Source organism: Pempheris klunzingeri, unplaced genomic scaffold, assembly GCF_042242105.1.
Source record: "Pempheris klunzingeri isolate RE-2024b unplaced genomic scaffold, fPemKlu1.hap1 Scaffold_289, whole genome shotgun sequence".
Lineage (NCBI taxonomy): Eukaryota > Metazoa > Chordata > Actinopteri > Acropomatiformes > Pempheridae > Pempheris > Pempheris klunzingeri.
The window spans coordinates 4,870-17,074 of record NW_027255196.1 but is presented as its reverse complement, the minus strand read 5'-3'; the positions used below and the strand labels follow the sequence as shown (position 1 = coordinate 17,074).

At 28.6% G+C, this 12,205-nt stretch overlaps 1 pseudogene; it reads right to left on the bottom strand.

Moving 5' to 3' along the window:
• Nucleotides 1-10,730: 10,730 nt before the first annotated feature.
• On the bottom strand, nt 10,731-11,724 carry LOC139225474 (fumarate hydratase, mitochondrial-like; annotated as a pseudogene).
• Nucleotides 11,725-12,205: the final 481 nt, after the last annotated feature.

Here is a 12,205-nt window from a genome sequence, read left to right as displayed (position 1 = left end):
ATAGTTGTTCATGGAATGCATACGAGCGAGTGTTAAATGATATTCCTACAACATCAAACAGCGCAGAAATTTTTGACCGCCACTTTTTCGCCAAAATCGACCAATGCCATCCTGCATTATCAATTTCTTAAAGAAACGAAAAGGTAATAAAACCAATGTTGAGAATGATATCGAATTCAGCTATGCAGCCATTTACAGAAGTTCGTAGTAGTATACAAGCGGATACTACTAGACATGAAGGAAATATGCAAAAACTATTCTCTTTCTAGATTGGAATATATGAAACTCATTAAAAAACTATATTATGGGAAATTTAATTTAATATATATTCTTTTTTAATTTGTGTATGCATATAAACGCATATATGCAAGCTCCGGACGAATTTCCGTTTTTCGTATTTATTTACATCAGAGGAATTAATTTTTACCAATGGACTCGATTCTAAAGACACTATTTTGTAATGATTTGTAAAAAAGTGTTACCACTAGTTTACTTAGGTTGCAATTAAGTTATGGGTAAATGGCAAGTTCTACCGACGATAGTGGTCTCTCCTGGACTACTAAAAATATTCTAGGCTTATAAATCTGCTAAATTATAAAATCAAAGATGAATTTCTACTGCCCACGGCTTCTTTAATGCAGCAATAGCCAAGTAAATCCCTGTAAGTTTGCGTCAAAATTAAATAATATAATAGATGGGGGTGGTACGAATAGTAAATTTAATGAGTATAGTATGAAGCAAAGGCAATTTTAAAGTTTCTTTGATAATACTGAGTCAGATTATGCTGACATGCTTTATCACACAAGTGTACGCTTTGTAAGTACGAGAAAGGTATGAAAAGAGCATGATATCTCATTGAACAGATTTTGACATTTTTAGACTTGGAAGACATATCTTGGGACTTTTTACAGGAATCGGATAATGATGTGTATGTAGGATTTTTTAAGTAGCATTTCCGGCTAAAATAGTACAAAATCTTAATAAAATCAATTGAAATTACAATATGAGAGTCTAGTTGCTCACTAAGTATACGTTGAAGTAAGAAACTTTCAATTTAAGCTTCCATTAAGTTTTAAGCAAATAATGAATTTAACGGAACTTTACTAATACTCTACAATTAAAAAACTCAAGCTTATTTAATTATACAAGCAAAAATAAAAATTTTTATCAGTTTTCTTCGTTACACAATGAATCCAACAGACAATTTGCTGCTTTCAAAAAATGGGGGATCTTCGTATATTAATTAGTTTACATTTTAATTGTAAAATTGAAACTATCCATTAACTCTAGTTTTTTAAATGACTGATCTCTATGCTGATAATTCTTTAAAACGGATTTTTAAAAGTAAACCACTAGGGGAATTTTATGCATCTCTGCAATTAAAAAAGTCTAATAATCTTATAAAACCCTTAAGAAAAATGCTTGTGCTATTTATTTGACTTACATTTGTGAGCAAACTTGCTCAAAATGATAGTCAACAAATCATAGTAAAGTTTACTTCTTACCATAAAAAATCTTTAGTCATCACCGTGAATTAACACAAGCAGCTTTACAACCTATTATGATAAATTATTAATTGACTCGGTCCTATTGAAATTTTGTCAAGATTCAAGCAGATACTTTTTTCTTCTAAATATATAAGTTTTTACTTATAAGTATTGATTTTTAATAGATAATTTTTTTTAAGTACTTTATTTTGATTATTTTATGCTTTATTTATATTGTAAAAAGTAATTATGGCCTTCTTGAATTATAAAATTCGAATGAATCCCTTGCTTAAAAGTCTACACAGCTCTGATGAAGATCATATGAACTATATCTAATAAAAGTGATTTTTAAAAATATGAATACTTTATATCAAGAGGCAATTGTATGTTTTAAAGAATGACATAATTTTAAAAACGATAAACTTGCAGCAGATACTGCATCATATATCCATGACTCCTCAAAAATAAAATATTTAGTTAAAGTTTTGTTTTCATATTAATTTATGAGATAATTTGACTTTATGAAAAATATTAACAATTTACATATAATATTTAAAAAAAACACTTTATTTATTACTAATTAAACTCACTGCCAATTATTATTATGTAAGTTTGTAAAATTCATTGTTCATATATAAAAACTTTATATATGAAAAGCTACCTTATTTTTAAATATCAAGGCACAATCAAAAATAGTATTCTAAACTTTTATTATTTTTTTTTGATATCCTAATAATCTACTATGTATTCAGAATCTAGATAATATAGAAATATAGCTATATAAACACGAGGAAATGAACCTGTAAACACCGATATATTAATATAACGTGCAACTATGTATATATAATTTATTACATAATAAACAAAAAGTCAATAATTTTCCCACTTCAAATGTAAAAAATATGGTATATTTGAAAAAAATTTTACAATCGCTTTTACATGATTCACATATGTGGGGTGATATTGAGATTTGAAAAATGTAAAGTCTAGTAAGAGCTATACGCAATTTGTAAGCAGTGTCATCTAATGATTACTGTAGGACTTTCAAATACATTATGCTCAGCGATCTAATTCTCTCAGGAAACAATAAGGGTGAATTATACTGTACCTATACAACTTTAATAAATCTTCTTTTTACTATAGTCATGTGGATTATAGATTTTTATATTATTACAAATAGAATGTTCTACATACATAGTAGTATTTATACATGCCAAATTTTCTAATACCGTTTAGAAAGTTAAAATCATTAATCTCCCTTCTATTTTGCACCCCAAGAATATTTAATTCTACACTTTTAATGAAAATAGATTTTTTAAATGTTAATCATAGTGCTACACTTATACTTTGATACAAATCCACAATAAATAATGGCATACTAAAATAAAGTAACAAATATTTCATCAGATCTTGCAATCGTGTAAATCTAACTAATTACAGTGTTTTCGATCCATCTCGTCAATGTTGCAATAATTAGCCTAAAGAAAAAAAAGAAGCGGACAAATGGCTTAGAACTCATGACCTTGGGTCATGAGTTCGAATCCCGGTTCTGCCCACTGTTTCCGGTCTATCGTATCCCTTAATCCGAAGTTAGTAGAAACACTATGGTAATTGCATGTTTCCATAAAAAAAATTATAGTACATGCTGGTAGTGGGAGGGCGAAGTCGAGTGCTGATGCACTAGGTTACGACAGTGAATTCCTGGCTCTGTTAAGGTGATTCCCATAGAGCCAACGTCCAATAGATGGATAGGGTAGGGGTCTTACTATTTCAAAAACAAGGATGCTTTTTTAGTGGGTTAAATTCCCACACAACCGCAGAATAATAAAGAATAATAAGTCGGAGCTGGTGTGTGATGTCGTCTAATTAAATTATGATCGAAAAACTCCGCTGCGGTGCCTACAACGTTTAATGAAGCAAGTCTGACCAACTTGAACTTCACAGCCCAATAAGCTGCGCCAGGGGTTTAACCTCGTAACTAACTAACTAACTAACTAACTAACTTAAAGAAAAAAATATCATTTTAACGTGAAATAATAAAAATCTAAATTAGAATGTAGAAAATAAATTTTTAAGAATTTTGGGCCTTAAATATGGCTTTATTTAACTTTAGAACGGTTCTGTTATGTATGACTTTGCATAAATTATAAACTAATTAATTATTAGTAAATATTAGACGTGTGCTCGAGAGCAATCGGGCACCCTCGTGTTATTGTTTTTATAGGAAAACGTGTCATTGATTGCACATATAAAACGTTACAGTTTCCATTATTTTTATAGGTTACTATTTTATTCGACAATAGAAAAGCTTCTTTCTAGAAAATAGTTAAAAAATGCAAAATTATATAAAATAATAATTAGAAAGAATAGTTTAATCATCTGACCAACATTCAATTTTTTCCTTATTTTAGGTCATGTTCAAATAATACCTTAGTATGTTCTCTCAATATCAATTGAACTAGATATTTTTATTAAGATTAAAGGCTTCTGTTATATAAAAATTCGAAATAGCTTCATTCTCACAAATTTGTCCTTTCCATTTCGAAAACAAATTTTCAGTAGGATTGAGAAATACACATTAAGGGCAAGATAAATATCTTCATATGATGTAAAATCTAGCCCTTAATAATGATGTATATGTGCTTTATCATGAATTTCAATTGGTATATCGCTTCCATTATTAGAACATACTGCTTTATGTTCAACTAGACAAAATTATAAATCTCCTTTATTGACAGAGTAATTATGTATCTTATGATACAAAAGCTTGTTATATTTCATTTCTGAAATAACTAATATATTTGCGCTTGGAGCATGTGGTACATTTAGTTGTTTCTACATTACCAGTACGTAATCTCCCTCTTTTTTCGTCTAGAATTTAAAACAACTCTCAATATGAAAAACGAAATTATCAGATGGATAGTCATCTCTAGATAGAATTTTACATAATTATATAGTTTTTGTATATCAGATTGATTATTCCTTCTTTCTTAAACTAGTTGTACATTTTAAAGTGCTGTGAAATTTTTTAAAGCATCTGTCAATCTGAAGATTAAACTTTTTTTGTAACGAATTCTTCAAGTTTATTCAATGTCAATAAACAATTATCGCCTACCCACTTAACAATTTGCAATTTTTTATTCTTGTAGAAGCTTAGTTCTACAATTACCCCCTCTCTTATCTGCTTCTATTTTTTCTATCTATCAAAAGATTTACAATCTTTTGATCAATTTTTTCTAAGAAGAAACAATTCATTCGATATAAAAATTTTACTATCCTCGTATAAAACATAAAAATTTATTTCTCATAATTTAGATGGAATCTGCGGTCAAGTAGTTCTAAAAACAGCAAAAGTATTTTCTTGTGCTTTGCGAACTTTAGATGAACTATATTGATCATTTTATATAAAAATTGTACTGATATTCTCTTTATTTCTATTGTACATTTTGTTTTTGTGAGTATTCTGTTTTGATTTTATGAAAAAATCTTTAATATTTTATTTAGAAAAAAATTGCAAGATTGACAATTATGGTAGCAACAGAAAGTAGATAGATCGAAAAACACTGTAATATAGGAGGATTACTACAAGACTTAACTCTTTTTTTAGTGCAAAGCTCACCCCTTATTTAAAAATTAATGTTATCAGAGTAAAATGATTTTACATAGATACGATTTGAAGTTAAAAAAATCTACAGAATTTTTAATATAAATCATTTTAGGTAGTGGAGATCATAAACTTATTTAATATATGACCTAAACTATAATATGAATATTTACAGAAATAATAAGTTTATCTCTCATCGAAAGATTAACGAATTATTTAAAATAAAAAATTCATAATTTTACTATAGAACGTATATATTTATATATAATTTATCCCAGCATAGTTAATAAATTAAAATATATTTCTTAAATACTTTTTAACACCTTTAAAATCGGCAAAAATAAATTTACAACAAGTACTATAGAAGCGTTAATCTTCGTACATCTTCGTATTGATAACTGAGAAACATGGGTTCTTTGGAAAAGGTTGATTCGTCAATAGCAGATCTTGAAAATAAGCTTTGTCAAATTCAAAGTGATATAAAAAATGTTGATTATAGTATAAAGAATGCCACCGGTGTAGAATATGGAAGGCTAATGTAGTCTTTATAATATATGAGCTATTAATGGCTCTTATAATATAATTTGATTTAGGAGTAAATATCGCAAAAGAAGGGTTCCTGCAAATTTTAATCATAGCAATGAATTAGGAGATACCAAGGAGTATAAAATATTTTTACACATTAAGTTAATTTAATAATTTTAGGCGTGATGTGAATATATCTAAACATAAGAAAATTGAACCAGTAGTATTTGATATCCAACCAAAAATTGCTTCAAAAATATCAGCTGTAAGACATCCTACTGTTAAACCACCGCGATCATCTGCTGATGATGAAGAGAGAGAAGTAGATGATGATGATAATAATAATTTTCACCGTGAACATAAAAATTCACATGTGGAAGGTAGTGACTCTCCGAATGGAGTAGATGTACCTCAGAGACCAGAATTATCAGTAGGAGATGTAAAAAGGTGTGAAAGAATGTTTGGTTTGATGATGAAAACACTAAGTGACTTTAAAAAAGATGCAGAAAAATCTACAACTGAAGTAATTTCAATTTATTAAGAACTTATTATAGCTTTTTCATCTATCCAATATAGATGAAGAAGAGGGATGAAATTTTAAGTAAGGTAGCTGAAGAAGAAAAATTGGCAGACTTAAAGGCGAAAGAAGAAAGGTCAAAGTTGTTACGACTTCGTAATGAAAAACAACGTGAAATGATTAACATAAGAAAAACTATTCGATATAAAGAATTGGAACAAACTTTAAAAAAAGAATACGAATTACAGTCACGATTTATTAAAACCAAATCTTTGCCACCTTTATTTTATCTTCCATTTACTATGAATGATGCTACAAAAAATGCTCACAACGAATCTAATGAAGAACTTAAAAGTAATTAGTGTTTTAAATATTGATATATTGTTAGTAATGTTTTTTAAATAAAAGGGGCGCTTGAAGAAAAAATTGACCATTTTCATCTTGCTGTCAGCGCAATTGAAAATGAAACAACATCTAAACTAAATATTAATGAATCTCCTACATCTACGTTATTAAAGAATGAAGATGATGTCGAAACTGACATTAATACGAATATAGTAGATAATGTTGTTGAATCCGATAACAATGAATAAATGATAACTTCAAGTAGTCTCTTTCATCAAAACTATCATAATTTTGTTATTTGTGAATGTATTTTATAATACTGATGTTTTGTTTTATAACTTTGTTTTTGTTGTTATGATTTTTTAAGCTACTGCTGTCATATATTTGATGCTATTTTGCAAAAATTGTTCATTTTATATAGACTGTGTATATTAGACTACTTATAGAGTATTAAATGTTGTTAATAATTCAGTTACTATTTTAAATGATATTCTTTTGCAGTTATTAGTAAAAAATGTAGATAGCTATATTATATGATTTTAATTTATATTAATCTAAATATTTCTTTTCTGCTACTTTTATCTTGATTGTTACTTGATTTATTGTTGAAAAAGCTAATGAGGAAATGGGAGACCACCGATCTAATATCTTTTTATTTAAGCTGTTTTTCACCATACTTAACTTTACTATATGGAATAATTGTGAAGTTTTTTTTTCTCAGTAAGATCAAAATATTGTACAGGTTATTCAGTAGTGGAAATATTCATGTTAAGCTAACTTTATTTTAAATTTTGTAGGAACTAAGTTTATATTATTTTTAAATTGTGTAGTACTACTCATATCTTATAAGCTAATTATTTGGAGAAAATATAAAGATCCAGCTATTAATATTTGTACCTTAGTGCTACAAAAGCATTCATCATCTTCGCCATCATTACAGCACCCAGTTTATTGTATAGACACAATATTGTCATAGTATTCCTGTTTTTATTTGAAATACGAATGATATGATTTTTCTATTCACAAGGTGGCTTATTTTGTAATCTTGTTGGGCTGTAAAGTTCAAGTTAGTCAGATCTGCTTCTCTATAAGCACTTCGGTGAAATTACTCATCATCGGCTTTTTATTCTGCGGTAATGTGGGGGAGTTAATCAAATAAAAAAACGTTCCTAACTTGCTCTAACTCATTTCTCGAACTTAAACTATATGTGAATTACATCTACGAGGCAGACATTTACTACTAGTGCATCAAGTCTCGATTCTACCATTCTATTGATCCTTCTGCTAACAGCATGGATCTATCATCTTTATATAAAAACATGCCATTACCGTAGTGATCTTACCATTTTTGGATAAAGAGCCACGAATGACCAGTAATAGTGCATGATGACGGGCCTCGGAACATACAATTGAAAGATTAACGATCACGAGCATATGACGCTTTGTGATGACCATCTCTGCACTTTTATTCTTACTTAACAGTGAGGTATTGGCGAAACTATTTCTTTTTAGTTTCATCTTAATATATATAATATAGAAACGGATTGAAAAAACTTGAAGGATAAAATATAATTGTCATAGATGCTTTATGTTGATATAATATTTTTCTAATAACATTTAGGGCATTTATTGGTTATTTTAGAGAGCACATCTTAAGTGTATTCAGAATGTCTTATTATAAACACAACGGAAACATAATTTGCACAAAGTAGGCACTATAAGTGAAGTTGTAGTACTGTGAATTTTAAATTAACATTAATATGAATTTTTATATAATTAAACTAATACTTCACTGTACCCTGTATTGTAGAAGTTGATTATTGTTAGGATTTTGCTGCTATTGTACAAAAATGGTATATTGTCGGATTAACGACCAAATCTTCGTGCTAATTAAATAGGGAGGTATGAAAATTTTTAGTGGTAAATTATAAATTTTAGAATTAGTCGATAAAGTTAAATACACCAGAATATATCTTAGAATATATTATGTATTTGTTAATGTAAGTAAATATGGTGGGACAAAATTGATGTCAGGTTTGTGATAGATTCTTTAATCTATTATGAATTAAATTCATAATTTTAAAAAATGAACTCAACCAAGAATGAAATTTTTTAGGGTCTATTAATAAAATAATTTTTTTATAAAAAATTCTTGATGTAAAAATGGAATTATTTGCATCAGATTATTTACCTTGTAGGGAACAAAGCTCTACCGTTCGTCACATAGCTTGATTCACGAATTAAAATGATTTTTATTAACATAAAGGCTACTCTTCAAAATATCTTATTAAATTTGTATTCTTTAATAGATTATAGATACTAAACAATTCATGACGTATTCGTGAATGATATGATAACTGGTAAAAATAGTTGATTTTATTATATACTTAGAAACTACAAAATACTTTATTATTTTCTTAATTCAGTATAAATTTAAATACAATAACAGTCTTCATTTTATAGAGCTTTTATTTAAATAGTTTAATATATTTGTAAATTGACTATTATTTGAAGTATAACTCCGAGTAATCTCGTAGAAAAGCCGCTATAATTGTTCCTATAGAAATAATACAATTAAATATATTCATATCACATATTTTTGTGCAGAGAGACGGATAAAATTACTATCACAAAGTAATTTTGATGCTATAAAAACAAATTCATACATATCTAGTCTATCCTATTGCTTGTTGTTGATACATACCTAATAAGAATATATTATCACTTTTGACTACATATTAGTTAATAGTAAATTACATTATGATTCTAATAAAGTTCTTTACATAAGAATATATCGGAAATATGTCTATTTATTCGTGTATTGTACCTAGTATACAAATTAGGGATAACATTGATTATCCATTTTCACCAACTTTTAGAGGTATTACTAAGCAGTCACTAGAATCACATTCCATGACCCATGTACAACATTTTTAACAGTAATTGAAACTGGTGCACTATTAGTAAAAAGCCTACAATCTATAGCACAGAAATTTCCGATGGCTTCAAGATGTAGTATTTTAATTTTCACAACATTCTCTGATTGCTAACTTTTTCGTTAGTTCCTGAATTACGACTAAATGAAAATAACGATTTTGCTTGTTATTATAAATAGACCCTGCCGTATATACGTGTTTGTATGTATATACGTGTATATAAGTGGTTGTATGTATATACGTGTATATAAGTGTTTGTATGTATATACGTGTATATAAGTGGTTGTATGTATATACGTGTATATAAGTGTTTGTATGTATATACGTGTATATAAGTGGTTGTATGTATATACGTGTATATAAGTGGTTGTATGTATATACGTGTATATAAGTGTTTGTATGTATATACGTGTTTGTATGTATATACGTGTATATAAGTGGTTGTATGTATATACGTGTATATAAGTGGTTGTAGGTATATACGTGTATATAAGTGTTTGTATGTATATACGTGTATATAAGTGTTTGTATGTATATACGTGTATATAAGTGGTTGTATGTATATACGTGTATATAAGTGTTTGTATGCATATACGTGTATATACGTGTTTGTATGCATATACGTGTATATACGTGTTTGTATCGTATGATGATCAATATCCACTACAAAAAACAACAGTGCTATAAAGAAATTACTGGGCCGGTGCATATTAAAAAAGGAACGCTGCGCGATTTATTTGATATAAATCCACATTAGCATAACACCCATCAATTTTTATTGCATTTAACTAAACATACATGCGCTAAATTAACTTTACAATCTTTCAAACTAAAATTCATTAATAAAAATTTATTTGTGAATTGCAAACTAATTTACACAATAACCCTGCTTTTCATCAAGTTAAATTCCTGCTAAAGAATACTTTATAACCTCGCATAGTCTTATAAACAATTTCCCGTACCTTTGGGCGTACATGTGAAACCAAAACAAGGTGTCACAAAGATTTCATTATTTGATATATTAAAAACTCATTGACCATCTTATTCCACAACCAAGAAAATAAACATACTGATTATATGCAGTAAATTTTACACAACATTTAGTATTTTTAAAAATTAATTAATTGTAGGTAAAGTTGCATTCATCAAATAATTGAGGATATCTCCTACATAGAATATGTATGATAAAAGAGCGTAATATATAACAAGGAAAAAAGAATCTTAAGTAATAGTAAACAAATCTTCTTAAAGTTATGATTGAAGTGACTAACTAAAGATCAGAAGATTTTTAATCATGCAGATGGAGATTTTATGTATTAGTTTGGCCCAAGCATTTTTTCAGGCTTAACCATTTCAGCAAACTGTTCTTTTGTTATTATACCCAAAGAAACGGCAGCTTCACATAAAGTACTTCCATCTTTATATGCTTTTTTGGCTATTTTAGCAGCATTATCATATCCGACATGTGGATTGAGCGCAGTTACCAACATAAGAGATTCAGTTAGATGTTTGTTAATATGTTGTTCATTTGCTTTTATACCAGATACACAATTTTTGGAAAATGTTTTGGCTCCATCACCAAGAAGTCGAATTGATCTCAACACATTAGAAATAATAAGTGGTTTGTATACGTTTAACTCCATGTGGCCTTGTGAACCACCAAAAGTAACTGCAACATGATTTCCAAAAACTTGACCGCATATCATTGTCAAAGACTCACATTGAGTAGGATTCACTTTACCAGGCATAATACTACTACCTGGCTCATTTTCAGGTAGTTGTAGCTCAAATATACCGCATCTTGGTCCACTTCCGAGAATTCTTATATCATTAGCTATTTTAAAAAAGACTACATGCCACAGAATTGAGAGCACCATGAAATTCAACTAATGCATCATTGGCAGCTAGTGCCTCAAATTTGTTTGGTGCACTATAGATTTTGTTAAAATCAAACATTATAAAAATTTATATACGATGTGAATGGCAGATTGGTGTATTGAGAAATCTTTTCGGCACAACCTTCAGCAAAACCAATTCTTGTATTCAGCCCAGTACCAACAGCTGTTCCTCCTAGAGCTAACTCGTAGATACGTGGTAAAGCTGATTCAACACAACGTATACTATATTCCATTTGTGCTACATAACCACTAAATTCTTGTCCTAATGTCAGTGGAACTGCATCTTGAAATGTGTTCTTCCAATTTTTATAATATGGCTGAATGCTTCAGCTTTACTTCTCAAGGTTGTGCACAATTCTCTCAATCCTGGTAAAAGATATTCATGAGTAGTCATTGCGGCAGCAATATGCATTGCAGTTGGATAGGTATCATTGGAACTTTGACTTTTATTGACATGATCATTTGGATGAACTGGAGTTTTTGTGCCGATTTGACCACCCATCATTTCAATTGCACGATTACTAATAACCTCATTTACATTCATATTGCTTTGGGTGCCAGATCCTGTTTGCCATATAACCAATGGAAAATGATTGTCTAATTTTCCACTTATAACCTATTTAATTTTTAATGTTTTTACAGAAGAAAATGAAACGCTAATAATTGAATAAATCACTTCATCTGCTGCTCTCATTACTCCTTCAGCAACATTTGGATCCAATCCAAATTTTGTATTGACTTCAGCTGCTGCTTTTTTAAGTACACCAAAAGCTCTTATGATAGGAATCTATATAAATAAGAGTAACATATCTTCCTTTGCAATGATAATTTCATATATTACGTAAAATACATAATATATAGAAGTTATAGTGTAATTTATTTTAAAATTTTTA